General features: G+C 48.9%; 3 protein-coding genes across 7 annotated transcripts in view; 2 read left to right on the top strand and 1 right to left on the bottom strand.

The window, feature by feature from the left end:
* LOC132766262 (zinc finger protein 135-like) overlaps positions 1 to 19,017 on the bottom strand; it is a 457,616-nt gene that overhangs the window by 199,396 nt on the left and 239,203 nt on the right. The window lies entirely within an intron of this gene.
* Positions 1 to 19,017, top strand: part of LOC132772090 (zinc finger protein 420-like) — a 136,111-nt gene that overhangs the window by 104,042 nt on the left and 13,052 nt on the right. Inside the window, exon 1 of one of the 4 annotated variants that reach the window (XM_067464917.1) lies at positions 14,847 to 14,907. The exons of 2 other annotated variants lie outside the window; for them this stretch is intronic. The gene's annotated coding sequence lies outside the window, so the exon portion shown is untranslated. Of the gene's footprint in view, positions 1 to 14,846; positions 14,908 to 17,518; positions 17,536 to 19,017 lie in introns of those variants that run through there. One more of the 4 variants, XM_067464919.1, reaches the window with a different exon arrangement.
* Positions 1 to 19,017, top strand: part of LOC132766369 (zinc finger protein ZFP2-like) — a 252,056-nt gene that overhangs the window by 99,673 nt on the left and 133,366 nt on the right. Inside the window, exon 1 of one of the 2 annotated variants that reach the window (XM_067464953.1) lies at positions 14,855 to 14,907. The exons of the other annotated variant lie outside the window; for it this stretch is intronic. The gene's annotated coding sequence lies outside the window, so the exon portion shown is untranslated. Of the gene's footprint in view, positions 1 to 14,854; positions 14,908 to 19,017 lie in introns of those variants that run through there. 2 annotated transcript variants of the gene reach the window in all.

A 19,017-nucleotide genomic window follows, 5' to 3' on the forward strand; every position in this document is an offset into this window, starting at 1 on the left:
CGGGTGAGGTGGTCGTCCTTTGTGATATTATACATTTTCCTCAGGAGAAGGCGGTGGTTCACAGTATCATAGGCTGCTGACAGGTCTATGAAGACAGCTCCTGTGATCTGCTGCCTTTCAAAGCCATCTTCTATGGGCTGAGTCAGGTTCAGCACTTGCGATGTGCAGCTTTTGCCTTTTCTGAAGCCAGCTTGCTGTGGGATCAGACATGGGTCTAGTTTTTCCATAATTCTATGCAAAATAAGTCTCTCCAGAACTTTGTAGAGGTGGCACAACAGGGAGATTGGTCTGTAGCTTTTTGGGTCATTGCGGTCTTTGCCTGGCTTCAAGATGGCGATGAGTCTTGCTTTCCTCCAGATTTTGGGGATCTGACAGGATGCAGTGCAGTTGTTCATCAGCTCCAGCAGCCAGCGCCTTGCTTTTGGGCCAAAGTTCTTGATTTGTTCCATCCGTAGATCATCCAGGCCAGCTGGTTGGCCATTCTTACATTTGTTGAGAGCCATGTCCAATTCAGTAGATGTAAAGGGTTCATGGAGGTTGTTGTTCTCAATCTCTGGTTGTCTGGCTATTGGTTTCTTTCCTACTTTGGTGGCAAGGTTGGGTTTCCCGTTCTTCAAGAGTTGGTGTGCTATCTGATCTGCCTTTATGTTGGCATGGGTATTAGATAAATCAGTGAGCTGTGCTGACTTCTCTTCGATTCAAGGCCACGCTGAAATCCCTTCCTCCTTTCCTTCCTCTTTTCTCTCTGATCCAGAATATGACAAATCACTAGCCGTCCCCTGCCAGGCGTTGCTGTGGCCCAGTCTGGAGATCTGGAAAATAAATTAGAAAGTATAGGTTTCAAATATATGCAATTTCTTTCTGCTTGTGGATAAACAGTATTTCTTGCTGTTTCTTTGTCAGTGTTGATGTGGAGATTGTCTGCTTTGCCCACTCTGGAACATGCAACATAGAATTGTCCTTCTTTAGGGGTCCCTTTCCAATCTATGATACTATATCTCCCTGTGCGTGAATCATATAGATCTATCTATATCTATGGCTGGATGGCTCTTTGTCAGGAGGGCTTTGATTACGTTTTTCTTGCCCTGGTGAAGAAGGGAGTTGGACTGGATGGCCTTGGGTATGGGGGTTCTGTGTGGGAACTTTGCCCCAAGGCTGTTGTTCGTAGGGTTCAGAATGCTCTTTCACTGTAGGTGAACTATAAATTCCAGTAACTACAACTCCCAACTCCACCAGTGTTCAAATTTGGGCGTATTGAGTTTTCACACCAAGTTTGTCCAGATCCATCATTGTTTGAGTCCACAGTGCTCTCTGGAAGTAGGTGAACTACAACTCTCAAATGCAAGGCCAATGCCCACCAAACCCTTCGGGTATTTGCTGTTGGTCATGGGAGTTCTGTGTGCCAAGTTTGGTTCAATTATATCATTGGTGGAGTTCAGAATGCTCTTTGATTATAAGTAAACTATAAATCCCAGAAACTAAAACTCTCAAATGACAAAATCAGGGGTTTTTTGAGTGATGGTCACTCCTTGGGTTAGTAGGTGTCTTGTGGCCAAATTTGGCGGCAATTGGTGCAGTGGTTTTTGAGTTATGTTAAACCCACAAACATTACATTCGTATTTATATAGACTAGCCGTCCCCTGCCACACGTTGCTGTGGCCTAGTCTGGCGATCTGGGAAATAAAGTAGTGACAAAGTGTTGCTTTGACCACAGAAGGGGGCCTTGTTTTTTAAAAAACTGTAGGCAACTCTTCAGATGGCAGAGGGTTCAAATCCCCCTTTGCCCCTCCTTGTCCCCCTGCGTGCCTTCTGCCCGTCCCTTTGCCCTGCTTTTTTTCCGTGCCCAATCTGGCCGTGCCAGGGGTCAAAGGGGATGGTCGCAAGGGTCGGCAAAGGCCAAAGGGGTTCAGAAGGCAAAGGCCCAGCCTTGCAATTTACAGAGTTATCTCATCATCATCATCATCATCATCATCATCATCATCATCTGTCCTGCTTCCTGCTAACAATAAAAGCAACACAGGATATCATTTAAAGCCAAAAAACGCACACATTAAAATTAAACATTGACACTATTTAAAATAAACAGTTGAAGCCAATTAGAAGCCTGTTCTGAGCCATCCCAGGAAAGGTAAGCAGGCCCAACCCGTCACCTTGCTGGCCATTAAAGCAGTCATGCAAACGTTAATGGATCCCCTGCTGGACGCTCTCAGTTGGGACAATACGTTGGAGGGCAAGAAGCGGGACTCAGAGCTGGCCGTACTCCCAGGAGACTGAGGAGCCCTCCCCAAAACTAGGAGGCAAAGTGGGCCCCGCAATCTGCATTTACTGTGAGGAGAAAGCCATGGTACTTGTGAGTGTGATCAATAAACTCTCTGGTGAATTGGGGGACCATTTACCTGGTGGCACCTGGTATACAATGTCCTGATTAGGAAACAAGCCTGGCACTACCCAGGAGACAGCCTCGGCTCACCTGGTAGGTGATCCTCAATGAAACCCCTACAAAAGGGCTCCGGGGGCCAAAGAGGGGCCTGTAGTGGATGCGGTGAACGTGATGTCTTCCCTCCTACCCCTTGAGCCATCGCACAAACGTCATCTTTAGCACTGGGGGTCCATCCATCCATCCATCCTCCCTCTACCCCCTTCTCTCGTGTCCTGCTACTAGGCTGAGTGCCTTCCACCCTGTGCTTCTGCATCCCTATCTCCATTTTTGGGGTCTTGGTGAAGAAGTTTGCTTTGTTTGTTTCCTTTGCATTTGTTCTGCCTGATGTTTCACACCTTTGTGGTTTAGGTTTTGTAAGAGTGCAATATGTCAAGGAACTTTGTGGCCGAATGTGCTCTCCATGTCTCCAGGTTCCTCGCTTTAGAAACGTGGGGCAGGGATCGCACTGCAGGGAAAGAGAGGGTCAGGAAAAAATGTGCTTCAGTTGGAAGAAATGAAGTATTTTCCTCCCAAGACTGACCACTTGGGATGGTCTTCCCATAGAGGTGGTCACTCAGGTGTCTGAGTTGGGATGTGAGGAAGCGGGATCCAGGCAGGAAACGCTTTGCAATCTCAGTCCTTTCTGTGCTCTCCATATTTATAGAGCTCTTCCTTTACAAAGATTGGGTTGCAATATAAACACAATCTCATGCAGAAAATCGTGGTCCACTCTCCCCTCTTTGCAGGGCTTGCTCTTTGTTGGGCAAGTGTTAAAGTTCTTCTCAGCAGGCCAAGGCTCTCCTCAATAGGACCGCTCTTTCTCCCTTCTTCTCCGGCATTGGCTACAGCACCAAGCTATTGTCCTTATTGCTCAATGAGATATTTGTGTGCTCTGCTTCTGATACGATTTTCCTCTCATTTCTCTGGCAGGTAACCTCTGAATGAACCTTGAGAAGAACACTTCCTTTTGGCTTAGGTCAGGAATGAAATTACACGGCACTCACAAGAAATAAGTTGGAGAAGTTATATTTCAAGCTCCATAGCTGTGTATTCAAGGAGGAAAGGGAGGATTGTGCTGTAAACAGTGGGGCTTGGTAATTTATTTATTCAAATGGACTAGAGCAATACAAAGACTGAGAAGAGGAAATCAGGAGAACATACCTGTGACCTTCTGGCATAATATTTGAATCATAAATTTAAAAGAATGGAAAATCTCAATTCCTTGTCAAAATCACACACAGGGGAGAAGCGACATAACTGTATGGAATGTGGGAAATGTTTCACTATGAGAAGTTCTCTTACTAGACATCAACAAACTCACACAGGAGAGAAGCCGTACAAATGCATGGAATGTGGAAAGAGCTTCAGTCGGAGTTCACATCTGCATACCCATCGAAGGACCCATACAGGGGAGAAGCCACATAAATGCATGGAATGTGGAAAGAGCTTCAGTCAGAGTGAAAATCTACATACCCATCAAAGGATCCACACAGGGGAGAAGCCACATAAATGCATGGAATGTGGAAAGAGCTTCAGTCAGAGTGGACACCTGAGTATCCATCAAAGAACCCACACAGGGGAGAAGCCACATAAATGCATGGAATGTGGAAAGAGCTTCAGTCAGAGTGGAGATCTGAGTATCCATCAAAGAACCCACACAGGGGAGAAACCACATAAATGCATGGAATGTGGAAAGAGCTTCAGTTGGAGTGGACATCTGAGTATCCATCAAAGAACCCACACAGGGGAGAAACCACATAAATGCATGGAGTGTGGAAAGAGCTTCAGTCAGAGTGAAAATCTACGTACCCATCAAAGGATCCACACAGGGGAGAAGCCACATAAATGCATGGAATGTGGAAAGAGCTTCAGTCGGAATGGGAATCTGAGTATCCATCAAAGAACCCACACAGGGGAGAAACCACATAAATGCATGGAATGTGGAAAGAGCTTCAGTCACAGTGTAAATCTGCATATTCATCAAAGGATCCACACAGGGGGAAAACCACATAAATGCATAGAATGTGGAAAGAGCTTCAGTCAGATTGGAAATCTACATTCCCATCAAAGGATCCACACAGGGGAGAAGCCACATAAATGCATGGAATGTGGAAAGAGCTTCAGTCAGAGTGGGAATCTGAGTATCCATCAAAGGATCCACACAGGGGAGAAGCCACATAAATGCATGGAATGTGGAAAGAGCTTCAGTCAGAGTGGAAGTCTGCGTTACCATCAAAGAACCCACACAGGGGAGTAGCTACATGTCCTATATACTTGAGTATAAGCTGACCGAATATAAGACGAGGCACCTAATTTAGCACAAAAGCTGGGAAAACGTATTGACTTGAGTATAAGCTGAGGGTGGGAAATGGAGCAGCTCCTGGTCAATTTCAAGAATACAAATAAAAATAGATACCAATAAAATTACAATAATTGAGACATCTATAGGTTAAAAATATTTCTGAATATTTGCATAAAACGGTAATTTGAGATAAGACTGGCGAACTCTGATTAAATCCTTTTAACCTTCTTCATTGTAAATGTGCTTACGTATCCTTCCAATAATAATAAATAGGGTGAAATATTAAATGTATTATTAATAATAAATAGGGTAAAATAATAAATTAATAATCTTCATTTATCGTGTCATCTGCCACCAGAACATTGTATTACATTAATTCACTCCCCGGGGAGATTAGATCGGCGACTTCCCTCTTGTCATTTAGAAAAGAATTGAAAACTTGGATGTGGGACCAGGAGGCATTGGGACGTTCTGGCAGCTAGAGGAAGGACCTGGATGATGGACAGGAATGGACGGAACAGAATGGATTTGTGGAACTCTGAACACTGAGCATGAGATTAGTTTACTGATTGTGTTATGTACTGATGATTTTAACCTGTTAATTGTTTAATTGCTGTTTTGTATGCGTGTATATTTGACATCGGCATCGAATTGTGCCTTCTTTGTAAGCCGCCCTGAGTCCCCCCTCGGGGGTGAGAAGGGCGGGGTAGAAGTAATTGAAATAAATAAATAAAAATAATTTTTTACAGAACAAAACAAACAAACAGATTAAAAAACCACAAATTTTGCAAACTTGGTAGCTGATTAAATGTCCTTTGACCCGTACCTGGCCCCTTGGAGAGCCTCTGGTGTTGCCGCAAGAAGGTCCTCCCTTGTGCATCATGTGGCAGGGCTCAGGGTGCATTGCAGCAGGTGGTCAGTGGTTGGCTCTTCTCCCCACTCGCATGTCGTGGATTCCACTTTGTGGCCACATTTCTTAAGATTGGCTCTGCATCTCATGGTGCCCAAGCGCAGTCTGTTCAGCGCCTTCCAAGTCGCCCAGTCCTCTGTGTATCCAGGGGGGAGTCTCTCATCTGGTATCACCCACGGATTGAGGTGCTGGGTTTGAGCCTGCCACTTTTGGACTCTCGCTTGCTGAGGTGTTCTAGAGAGTGTCTCTGTAGATTGTAGAAAACTATTTCTTGATTTCAGTCGTTGACGTGCTGGCTGATACCCAAACAGGGGATGAGCTGGAGATGTCTCTGCCTTGGTCCTTTCACTATTGGCTGCTCCTTCCCGGCAGATGTCAGGTGGTGCGATACCGGCTAAGCAGTGTAATTTCTCCAGTGGTGTAGGGCGCAGACACCCCGTGATAATGCGGCATGTCTCATGAAGAGCCACATCCACTGTTTGAGCGTGGTGAGATGTGTTCCACACTGGGCATGCATACTCAGCAGCAGTGTAGCATAGCGCAAGGGCAGATGTCTTCACTGTGTCTGGTTGTGATCCCCAGGTTGTGTAATAATAAGAACAATAAATAGAGTAAAATAATAAACGTAATAATAATAAATAGAGAAAAATAATACATAATATTAACACAATAAAATAAATGTAATAGTGATAGAGTAAAATAATAAATGCAATAATAATAGAATAGAATTTTAACTACAGTATGTATTTTGGGGAAAATGCTGTGTTTATATGAATAATAAAAAGTGGGGAAGACTGACTTGGGAAGGGGGTGAGAAAGAAGGACTGGAATCAAGGAAAAGTTGGAATGGGAAGGAGTGTTTGAAAAAGTGGGAAAGTGAGGTGGAAAGGAGTCTCCGGAAAAGTAAGACAGAATGGGATAGGAAGGGGGCAACTAGAAAAGGGGAAGACGGGGGTGGGAAAAGTGTGTGGGAAAAGTGGGGGGAAGACTGAGGTAGGAAGGGAGGAAGGTGTTGTCTGTCTCATCCAAGGAGGGACCAAGCCCTGGGTCGCCTCTTCCTCCTCCTCCTCTTCCCTTGAGTCCTGGCCATGGACATACAAATAAGACACCCCCTGAAAATTAGCCATAGCGTGTCTTCTTGAAAAAGAATATAAGACAGTGTCTTATTTCTGGGGAAACACGGAGAGAGCAACTTTATTTACTAGGACGCAATGGAGCCATGGCTTCAAACCACAAGGCAGGAGATTCCACCTGAACATGAGGAAGAACTTCCTGACTGAGAGAGCTGTTCAGCAGTGGAACTCTCTGCCCCAGAGTGTAATGGAGGCTCCTTCTTTGGAGCAGAGGCTGGATGACCATCTTTAGGGTGTGCTTTGAATGCGATTTTCCTGCTTCTTGGCAGAAAGGGGTGGCACTGGATGATGGCCCATGAGGTCTCTTCCAAGTCTATGATTCTATGAAACGAGATTGGGACCCACTAATAATTCACGAGTTATAACAAAGAGGGGACATTTGTTTATTGTGGGTTTTAGGAATGAGTTTATTATATTTAGAAACGGAAGAGTAAATATAGAGCAGCATTTAAAGTGAATGAATACAGATGAAAATCCTCAGGCGTCAAGAGTTGTGTTGATCCGTTGTTCTCTTACTTTTGTTCTTATTATGTCGTTGTATGTTGTTCAGTCTTTCATGTTTGTTAAGGATTCTTTTTTTGAAATCCCCAAATTGTAATTTGTATAAACATGCTTTTCTTTCTTGCATTGAATAAAAATTATTTTGAAAAACCAGAGTGTGATTTGGCAGCCACAAAGGCCAGCGTGGTTCTAGGCTGTGCCGAGAGGAGACGTGGTGTTTACGTCCAAGGAAGCCACAGCCTCCTTTCTCCTGCTTTGCTCAGACCTCACCTGCAATCGCTCTGTCTCCCGTTCTGGGCAGCACAACTCAAGGCGGATATGGACAAGCCAGAATATCTCCAGAGACGGGCTGTAGGGAATGTCTGAAAAGAGCTGGGTGTGTTTAGCTTAGAGCAGTGGGTCTCGCCCTGTGGGTCTCTCCCCAGGTGTTGTGGCCTACAACTCCCAGAAATCCCAGCCAGTTGACCAGTTGTGAGGATTTCTGGGAAGTGAATGCCAAAACGCATCTGGGGAGAGACCCACAGGGTGAGAAGAGAAGGAAGGGCTTCTTCCTCGGCAGGGGGGGGGGGAGGGGTCGGCCACGGAATGGTTTTTGGGGTTCATGTGACCTCCTGACTGTCGTGTAGAAAAAGATGGCTAGGAATGCACGACACTCACCTCCAGTGTGTCATGAGACAGTTCTTAATAGACGCGTGTTCACAGCACAACAATCTAAAGGGTTAAGACAACAGAGAAGATGGCGTGACAGGGACGGAATCTGGAGAGAAGGATGGGAGCGGCTTGTATGTCCACGTCCTTGTCTGCCATGCAGCTTGCTATCTGCCATTGGTTAGAGGCTGTAATGATATAGCTAATTATAATGTATGTTTCATAAATGTTGATTAATGTTACGATGTAAGTGCAGGCCAGCTGATGTGTCGCCTGAGCTGAGGCGTTGCCATAGTGACGGAACCGGCTGTGAGAATGTGTCCAAGTGAGAGAAGCCAAAGGGGCGGAGCTAACTGCCACTCGGCCGGGGCAGGCGTTTGGAAAGAGTGCGTTCCTTTTAGTCAGTGGACAAGAGTGGAAGTTGGGTTCTGGTGTGTGGAGACCCTGAACCTGGGGGTCTAAGTCTTCAGCCGGTGTGTTTACAAAGTCAATTGGGCCTGTTTTAATTAGGAATTAGCTTGTGAGTGAAGGGGAAAGCGGAAGGGAGAAAAAGGCAAGTCAGTGAATCCTTAAATAAATATCTCCTTGACCAGTTCTTTATAATCAAGACTCATGTCCATTTATTGAGGAGAAGATTTACCTCAGAAGAAGGCGGCTGAAGATATTGGAAGTGGAGGGGACATGATTTTAAAAGGGAATTTTCATATATTTCCCCAATGCCCATATGTCATGATTTACTGCCATATTGGCCTATTTCTGCAGTAGGCCTTTGTTCACAGAAAATGCTGATTGTTTGAGAAATCAGTGCTCCAAAGAAGAAGTTACTATTCAAGGGTAACAACATATCCGGACAAAACCAGCTAGCTGTTTGCTAGGTAGAACCCCCAAGTTTCCCAGTCGCTCTGAAGCCATGTTTGCAACAGACTCACAGATAAGATACAGTCATGGTCAGAGAACAATGGACTATAGTTATGTTATAGCTGTGCCATTGTTAGGATCGCACGTGTGCTATAATGTCAATCAAAATCATAAACAACTAATGAACAACTGCATAGCTAGCTTAGACCAATGAAGTGATTTGTCTTTGGGAACCAATGAGATGATTGATTTCTATGTACCAATCAAACTGTTTTAATGAAAGTCATAAATAATCAATGCAACCAACTTTAGGTTGGACAAACCCCTTGATTGCATTTCCATGTGCATGTTTGTCACTATTGCTTCAGCTATTGCGCAATAAATAGCATTTTGCAGTTTTAAAGATTCAACTTTCGTGGTGTCCTTCCTCGCCCTCCTTGGGAAGGGGCAATCTGCTCTTGGATTTTGCATTTGTGGATTATCTTGATCGTTTTTGCCCCTACAGAAGAAAGGATTCTGGTTGGGGTCATCATGAGTTCCTCCTTCAAAAAAGTGCCTCCAGTTAAAACATTTTAAAAGTCAAACCTCGGCTCCACGCACCACCACGACTTCAGTCTCCTCGTTGCCCTGGTTATTTATTTGTTTATTTCCAACACTTTTGCCCCGCCCTTCTCAACCCCTCCGTGGGGCACTTCCCTAGGACCCGGTGGATAGAGCAAATCGCGTTGGGATGGTCGTGGCGACCTCCGATGATGGGAGAAGGAGAGACGGAGGTCTCTAAGATACAATGGACATCCCTGGCCATATAAAGTTTTAAAGGTCAGGACCAGCATCTGATACAAACCACGATGCTCAATTGGGAGCCAGTGTAGATGCCGCAGCACTGGTGTTATTTCATGGGCGTTTTTGTGAGTAACCTGGCTGCAGCATTCTGGACAATACGAAGCTTTCGGGTCATCGAAATAGGAAGGCCAACATACAAGGCGTTACAATAGTCTAGCCTAGCATGGATGACGGTGACCTTGGCATGGATGACGGTTGCCAGAGCCTCATCCGACAGGTAAGGTGCCAGTTGCCTCGCTTGTCGTAGATGGAAAAAGGCCTGTTTGCTGGCAGCAGTGACCTGAGCCTCCATCGTCAGCTGCAAATCCAAAACGACACCCAAGCTCTTAATGGTAGTCGATGGAGATAGAGCAGCGCCATCAAAGGTAGGGAACGGATGGGTCGGACCTCTCGGGCGGCCATGCCACAGGATCTAACCTTCAGTCTGCTAGCACGTAGCCAGTTCGACAGAGCCTCCAGGCATAAGGTGAAATTGTCAGGTATTGATGTTACTCCAGGCTCCAAGCGCAACAGGAGTTGGGTGTCATCCGCATATTGATAGCAGTCCAGGTAATGTGTTCCAAAGTTGGGGAGCCACAGAGGAGAAGGCTCTCTCCCTTGTGCCCACAAGACGAGTTTGTGAGATGGGTAGGGGTGAAAGGAGGGCCTCCCTTGAAGATCGAAGGGCCCGGGTTGGTACATAGAGAGAGATACGGTCACAAAGGTAGGCGGGTCCCAAACCGTTTAGGGCTTTGTAGGTGATAACCTGTACCTTGAATTGGGACCGGAAAATAACCGGCAGCCAGTGGAGCTCCTTAAACATGGGAGTCGACCGCTCCCTATAACTAGCCCCAGTTATTAATCTGGCTGCCGAACGTTGGACAAGTTGTAGTTTCTGTGCCGTCTTCAAGGGTAGCCCCACGTAGAGTGCATTGCAGTAATTCAGACTAGAGGAGTGGACCACCATGGTCAAGTCAGACTTCACGAGGTATGGTCGCAGCTGGTGCACAAGTTTCAACTGCGTGAAGGCCCTCCCGGCCACCGCCGACAGTCTGTCCCATTGCGTAGCTGGAGGAGGCCGTGAGAGGATTGCATTCACGTGCCTGCCTAGTAACGGTGTGGTGTGTGTTTTGACTCTGCTTCTGCTTGTCTTCCACCCTCGCTAAGTTGTGCAGGCCTCACCTAAACAAGAGAAAGACTGTCCTGATGGGAAGAAGAGCTGTTCAGTGGTGGAGTCTGCTCCTCCCGGGAGTCCAGAAGAGTCTGTTGGGGGTTCATGGGTTGTTTATTCCTACACAGTCTGATGATGATTCGCCCATCAGCACATAAGCAATGCAAGGAGGAGATGTGTGTTCTTTAGCCGATAAACCACTGATCCGTTGGGTCATGGAGTCCAGCCCCATTCTGCTTCAAGCGGCACCACCAGACACAGCATCCTCCATGGGTTGCCCTCCAGCCTCTTTTTGAGGTCACCCAGAGAGAGGACCCCCCCCCCAATCTTTCTAGGCCCTTGCGTAGATGCAATTTTTTTTGGGGGGCTGCAAAGGTCAACAACAAGCTACACAATTTTGGTCGGGAGCTCATTCCGACCCGGGCTGGCTTTGACCTCCTTCTTTGGAAGCTTTTAAACAGCGGCTGGATGTCCATCTGTCAGGGGTGATTTGAATGCAATATTCCTGCTTCTTGGCAGAATGGGGTTGGACTGGATGATGGCCCAGGAGGTCTCTTCCAACTCTTGGATTCTAGGATTCATGACCTTTTGGTCAGTTGTTGTTGTTGTTCATTCGTTCAGTCGTCTCCGACTCTTCGTGACCTCATGGACCATCCTACGCCAGAGCTCCCTGTCGGCCGTTACCACCCCCAGCTCCCTCAAGGTCAGTCCAGTCACTTCAAGGATGCCATCCATCCATCTTGCCCTTGGTCGGCCCCTCTTCCTTTTCCCTTCCACTTTCCCCAGCATCATTGTCTTCTCTAGGCTTTCCTGTCTCCTCATGATGTGGCCAAAGTACTTCAACTTTGTCTCTAGTATCTTTCCCTCCAGTGAGCAGTCGGGCTTTATTTCCTGGAGGATGGACTGGTTGGATCTTCTCGCAGTCCAAGGCACTCTCAGAACTTTCCTCCAACACCACAGCTCAAAAGCATCGATCTTCCTTCGCTCAGCCTTCCCTAAGGTCCAGCTCTCACATCCCTAGGTGACTACAGGGAATACCATGGCTTTGACTAGGCAATGGATCTTGGTTGCCAGTCTGTAGTGATCTTTAATGCAGCTGACTCCCAGCCAGCGGCACCACAGTCCCTCTCCATGCAGGAGACTCTCAGCTTACCTGCAACAGGGATGCTCAAGCAACCAACGGAATTTGAACCCATGGATCCATTTTGCTCCCTTTAAGAGCCACAGAGCGCCCTTTAAGAACTGCTGATCCTGACCCTATATACTCCATACAGCCCAAAATCCCATGGCTGTTTTTGCTGTTGGCGCATCACACCGTTGCCTCATGTTCAGCTTGTTGTGCACTCAGACTCCGAGATCTTTTTCACATGTCACTCTCTTGCTGATGGAATCTCCTTTCTTGTAGTTTGAAGCCATCGTTCCATTGCGTCCTAGTCTCCAGGGCAGCAGATAGGAAGCTTCCTCCCTCCCTCCTCCCTGTGAGTTCCTCTCACATAATTATCCCTGGCCCTCATCATGTCTCCTCTCCGCCTTCTCTTCTTCAGGCTAAACATGCCCAGCTCTTTCAGCCACTCCTCATGGGGCTTGTTCCCCAGACCCTGGATCCTTTGAGTCATCTTCCTCTGGACACTTTCCATCTTAGAGGCAACATCTCCCTTCCGTTGTGGTGCCCAGAAGTGGACACAGTGGTGGGATTCCAGGTAAAGCGGTCTGACACTGGCAGAAATGGGGAGGGGGGTGGAGAGAGAGAGAGAGAGAGACTGAGTTGGGAGCAGAACAGAAGCCCAACCCAGGAGAGAGGGAGGAAGGGAGGGAGGGAGGGAGGGGTCCAGGCTTGTGGATGGCCTTTAGTAGGCATTGGATGAGAAGGTGTTCCATAGCCAGGGCTGGTTTAAGATCAGATCTTAGTGATGGAGGTGGGAGAGTGGAGTCAGTTCAGTTTGAGATATCTCATGGGGAAGGGGCCTTCCCTCCACCTTCTCCCCTCGGGAATATTGGGGGTGGGTGGGCCCTGCCCCCTCCCTCTCCCCTCCACACAGACTTCCTCTTGTCCTGCTTCTGAGGGAGGCGGGCCTCAGCCTTTCCCACCTTCAGGAGTATGGCCTTGGGACCCTTTCCATGGGCTTCCCTTTCCTCCCACCCTCACAGGCCTTCCCCTTCCTCCCTCCCTTCCTTCCTTCCTTCCTGGTCTAACAGGCTATTCCTGGGCTTCTTCCTCATGCAGATAAACAGAGCCTCCTCCTCTGACACCAAACTGACACAGGAGCTTCACACAGTAGATTGACACCTGAGTAAATTGTGGTGCCCAACCTGGGGCTTCTCTCACTGAGGCCTTCTCTCACTGACGCTTTCTCTCACTGAGGCCTTCTCACACTGAGGCCTCCTCACACTGAGGCCTGCTGAGCTACAGGCACACCTGCTTATATTGACCTGCATCCATGTAACCTTTTCAGAGCTTGGCTTGCATTTTTGTCATTAAGTCTACCTAGTTAGTGTTTACTATTTCTGATACAGAGAGAGAGAGAGAGAGACTGAAGGGGAGCAGAACAGAAGCCCAATCCAGGTAGGCAGGCAGGGAGGGAGGGAGGGCCAGGGTTGTGGATTGGGTTGAGTAGTCATTGGATGGGAAAGTGTTCCATAGCCGAGGCCGGTTTCTCTCATGTCCCCACAAGCTGAGGCTGGCAGACGGGAGTTCATCCCATCTTGCGGATTCAAACTGGCAACCTTCAGGTCAGCAGTCCAGCCGGCACAAGGGTTCAACCCACTGCGCCAACGTGGTCCCATGAAGACCTCACTGAAATCAAGATATTCTGTAACCAAGACATTCTTTCTAATCTTCTGACCACGTCTCTTCTCTCTCCTTGATGGCAGAGAGGCTTTCTCCGATGTCTGGGGGAAGTTCTAGTGAAGGTTGGAAATGTGAGAGGAGAATGTGGGGACACTTCACCCCATGTGGTGGCCTTGCCAAGAGCCCAGGAATCTTGGGACCGAAAGAGGTGAGGTGGGAAAGGTCGGGATCCTCTCGAGAGCCGCAGGGCGTTCCTTGCTGGGGATGCTGGGCGAGGGGCACGGGTGAGGGCAGCCCACCCCTCTCTGCCCAGCCATGGGAAGGACCGGCCACTCTGAGGCAAGCCAGAAGAGGGGCCGAGGGAGGGGCGTGACCCCGTGGAGAGGGACAGGCGGAGGGCGTGGGTCAGGGAGGAGGAGGAGGAGGGCTGGGCTCATCCCAGGAGAGAGAGAGAGACTGGGGGGTCTGGGTCTCTCCTTCCAGCAAAGATGGAGGGAGGGAGGGATGGGGACACACTCCCACTGGTGGTCCAGGAGAGAGGCAAAGGGGGAGAGTCACAGAATCCTGGAGGTGGAGGAGACCTGCTGGGCCATCATCCAGCCCCACCCCCTTCTGCCAAGAAGCAGGGCAATCGCATTCAAAGCACTCCTGACAGATGGCCATCCAGCCTCTGTTGAAAAGCCTCCAAAGAAGGAGCCTCCCTCCACCACACTCCCTCCGGGGCAGAGAGTTCCACTGCTGAACAGCTCTCTCCCATAGTCAGGGAGTTCTTCCTCGTGTTCAGGAGGAATCTCCTTCCTTTCCTGTAGTTCGAAGCCATTGTTCTTCCCTTGCGTCCTAGTCTCCAGGGCAGCAGAAAGGAAGCTCGCTCCCTCTGCCTGGAGACTGGTGACGCGCCGAGCGGAGGCCCATTCCCATTGGCGCATCCCGGCAAATGTCCTCCTTCTTCGGAGGGGCACAAGAAGGAAGGAAGGGAGGAAGGGCGGAGAAAGGGGTTCCAGGGAGTTTCTGCCTGGCGACCGCTGACGTCAATGACGACGGAGAATTCCTATTGGCCGGTGTTTAGCCTTTGGCAGAGAAGGAAGGAGGCTCTCTTGCTTCCTACTCCGCAGTGCCGCGAAGAAGCCCCGCCCTTCTATGGGCCCCAGCCCGCGGCCGCCATGTTTGGTGTTGGCGGAAGCCCAGCGAGAGGGGCCGGCCTGCCTTTCCTAGAGAGGCGAGGGAGGCTCGGGCGAGGAGGCCTTTCCCCGTGAGGTGCTCACTTCCTGAGGAGGGAGAGAGAGAGGGAGAGGGAGGGAGGAAGAGGAGGAGGAGGCCTTCTTCTTCCGGCGAGAGAGAGAGGAGCCCGAGTGCGGGTGAGTGAGTGAGGGGTGGGCCTGGATCCTTTGCGTGGAGGGCCCTTCCTTCCTTCTGGGCCTGGGCTCCGTCTTCTGGGGGGCGGCCTCTCTCTCTCTCCGGGAAACTCCTCCTTCTCCTCCTCCTTCTCCTCCTCCTCGGCCTCTCCCTCCCTGCCTGCCTCCCCTTCCAGGCTGCCTCCCAGGCGAGAGCGGCCTCCTCCTCCTCCTCGGCCTGGGCCCTCCTGTGGCAAGGGAGGCTCGCCTTCTCCACTCCACAGCGGGCCCTCTTTCTCTCTTCCTTTATTGACCACATGGATCAGCCGCCCTTCTCTCTCTCTCTCTCTCTGCGCCTGATGGGGTCAGGATGGATGGCCTTTGGGGTCCCCCCCTCAGACTGCCTGGAGTTCGGAGGAGCTCCCTTCCTTCCTTCCTTCCTTCCTTCCTTCCTTCCTTCCTTCCTTCCTTCCTTCCTTCCTTCTCTGGAGGTTCTAAGCCGAGGCTGGATGGCCATCTGCAAGGAGGGATCGGGTGGTGCCTTCCCGCTTGGCAGAAGGGGGTCGGGATGGATGGCCTCGAGGGTCCCGCCCGACTCCCTCCTGCCCTGACCACCCTGGACGGGGAGGCTTTCCTGGGGGTCCAGCGGGGGGGGGGGGCTCCTCCTTCCTTCTCGGGAGGTCTCTCAGCAGAGGCTGGGTGGACATCTGTCGGGAGGGCTTGTGCGGTGTCCTCCTCCTTCCTGGGCTGGGTGACCTTGGGAGTCTCTTCCAACTCTATGTCTCACCACTAATTCATTGACGACATCTCTCTGCCGCCCTTCTCACCCCGAAGGAAGGAAGGAAGGAAGGAAGGGGACTCAGAGCGGATCACAAGAGATGTTTACACACAATATATTATGCACATAGTACAGGATCAGTATTATATGTTACTTTATTGTACTACACCATTGTATTGTGCTATTATTAGTAATGTTACATGTCCTATAAAATATATGTTTATAAGATCATATTATTATGAGGATGATATTGTATTACATCAGTGGTTCTCAACCTGGGCTCCCCAGGTGGTTTTGGCCTACAATTCCCAGAAACTCCAGCTGTTAGGAGTTCTGGGAGTTGAAGGCCAAAACCACCTGAGGACCCCAGGTTGAGAACCACTGTGTTACTAAATATTATATGTATACACAATATATGACATTATATTATATTAATTGCAAAGTACAATGTCAGTATTATATATTACTATATTGTACTATGCCATTGTATTGTAATATCATTACATGTAATATTACATGAATATATGTATGCACAATGTATTATATTACATTATATTATATTATTAGGATTATATTGTATTACATCATGATATCATAAATATTATATGTATAAACAATATGTTACATTATATTATTCGCATAGTACAATATCAGTATTATATATTACTCTATTGTACTATACCATTCTATTGTAATATTACATGTCTTATAAAATATATATTTATAATATCATATTATTATTAGGATTATGTTGTATTACATTACAATATTATAAATATTATATGCATACACAATATATTACATTATATTATTCTCATACCATAGGAGTCAAGGTGGAGCTGTCTTCCGAACCCCTCTCTCTTTACTCTGGCCCAGAGCAGCGGTTGGTGCCCTCCGGTGATCATGGGGGCGAGAGGGCAGTGCCAAAGGGGCCCCCTCCCTCCCTCCCTTCCTCCCCTGCCCAAAGCAGACCCTTCAAGGGGTGGTGGTCCCGAGGAAGGAGCCTGGTTGGGGGGGAGGGAGCCTCTCACCCCAATTAGGGGTCCAGGGCGAAGAGGGAGACCCGCCTGGTGTGCCCACAGATAGGAAAGACAGAGGGAGAGGCTGGCCTTCCACGCTCTTCAAGAGAAACATTGGGAGCCATGTCGCTGGAACCGAGGCTCACGGGACTGGCTTGGCCCATCTTGGAATTCTGAAGCCTCGGCCTGGATCCGCACTTCCCTCTCTCCCAGGATCTGGCCCCACATCCTCTGCCTTGAACTGGATTCTGGGAGTCTGCGCAGCCAAATAACCCAGGATCAGATCCTGAGAGACAGGGCGTGTGGACGTTGCCTGAGACACGCAGCCCGAATTCTCTTCCCTGGGAAGCCAGAACGGCCCCCTCCCTCCATCTCTCTCTCCCTCTCCCTGTTGTCCTTCTGGCTAAAACCTTTTCCTTCGGACAGGCTTTTGAAGAGAGAGGTTTTGAAAATCAAGTCGGGGGTGTTGTGGTGTTTGAATATTTTTGATGGATGTTCCCTGTAAATCTTTTTAGTGCTGTTTGTGTCTAATTCTTTTTTATGTTTGCATATTTTTGTATTTTAAATTGCATACTAATGCTTTCATGTCAAGCCGCTTTGAGTCCCATTTGGGAAGATATGGCAAGGTCGAAATGTAACAACAACAACAATAGACAGCTCTATTCAGTTTTGGTACTTGGTCAGTGGACTGAGCAATTCAAGCCCAACATTATTATTTACTTATTGATTTCGGGCATTTCTACCCCGCCCTTCTCACCCCGTAGGGGGGACTCAGGGCGGCTTACATCCGGCACAATTCAATGCCAACCATCACAATAAAAAGCAACAACAATAAAGAGAGAAGCCCGAGTGCGGGTGAGTGAGTGTGGGCTCGGCCTCGATCCGCGTGGAAGGCCCTTCTCGGCCTGGGCTCCGTCTTCTTGGCGGTGGCCTATCCGGGAAACGCCCCCTCCTCCTCCCCCCGTGCGGCCACCTCCTAGGCCTCGGAGCCCGCGTCTCCCTCCCTCCCTGCCTGCCTCCCTGCCTCCCCTTCCATGCTGCCCCCCAGGCAGGAGGAGGAAACCCAGGTGAGCACGGCCTTCTTCACTCCAGAGCGGGCCATATTCCTCTCTCTCTTTCTTTGTTTACGACCTTGATCAGCCGCCCTTCTCTCTCTGTGCCTGGTGGGGTCAGGATGGATGGCCTTTGGGGTCCCCCCAGACTGCCTGGAGTTCGGAGGAGCTCCCTTCCTTCCTTCCTTCTCTGGAGGTTCTAAGCCGAGGCTGGATGGCCATTTGCAAGGAGGGATTTGGTGGTGCCTTCCTGCTTGACAAAAAGGGGTGGGAATGGATAGCCTCGCGGGTCCCGCCCGATTATCTCCTGCCCTGACCACCCTGGACGGGGAGGCTTTCCTGGGGGTCCGGGGGGGGGCTCCTCCTTCTCGGGAGGGCTCTCAGCAGAGGCTGGGTGGACATCTCTTGGGAGGGATTGTGTGGTGTCCTCCTCCTTCCTGGGCTGGGGGACCTTTGGAGCCTCTTCCAACTCTGTGTCCCCCCATTTATTTCTTTATGACACCTCCCTGCCGCCCTTCTCACCCCGAAGGAAGGAAGGAAGGGGACTCAGAGCAGCTCACAAGAGGCATTTACACACAATGTATTATATTATGCACATAGTACAGGATCAGTATTGTATTCACATTATATATGACTCTATTGTACTCTACCACTGTACTGTAATACCATTAGTAATATTACATGTTCTATAAAATATATATTTATAATATCTTATTATTATTATTATTATTATTATTATTATTAGGGAGCCCTCAGGGGTGCAATGGGTTAAACCCCTGTGCTGGCAGGACTGAAGACCGACGGGTCGCAGGTTCGAATCCGGGGAGAGGCGGATGAGTTCCCTCTATCAGCTCCAGCTCCTCAAGCAGGGACATGAGAGAAGCCTCCCAGAAGGATGATAAAAACATCAAATCATCCGGGCATCTCCTGGGCAACATCCTTGCAGGCGGCCAATTCTCTCACACCAGAAGCGAATTGCAGTTTCTCAAGTCGCTCCTGACACGACAAATTAAAAAATATATATTATTATTAGGATGATATTGTATTACATTATAATATTATAAATATTATATGTATACATAATATATTACACTATACTATATATTATTCGCCTACCACAGGAGACAAGGTGGGACTGTCTTCCGGCCCCCCCTCTCTTCACTCTGGCCCAGAGCAGCACTTGGTGTCCTGCGGTGATCACGGGGGGGGGGGGCAAGAGGGCAGTGCCAAAGGGGCCCCCTCCCTCCCTCCCTCCGGCAGGCACTCCGCAGCTCTTCATTCCTCC

Source organism: Anolis sagrei, chromosome 2, assembly GCF_037176765.1.
Source record: "Anolis sagrei isolate rAnoSag1 chromosome 2, rAnoSag1.mat, whole genome shotgun sequence".
NCBI classification, from domain to species: Eukaryota; Metazoa; Chordata; class Lepidosauria; order Squamata; family Dactyloidae; genus Anolis; species Anolis sagrei.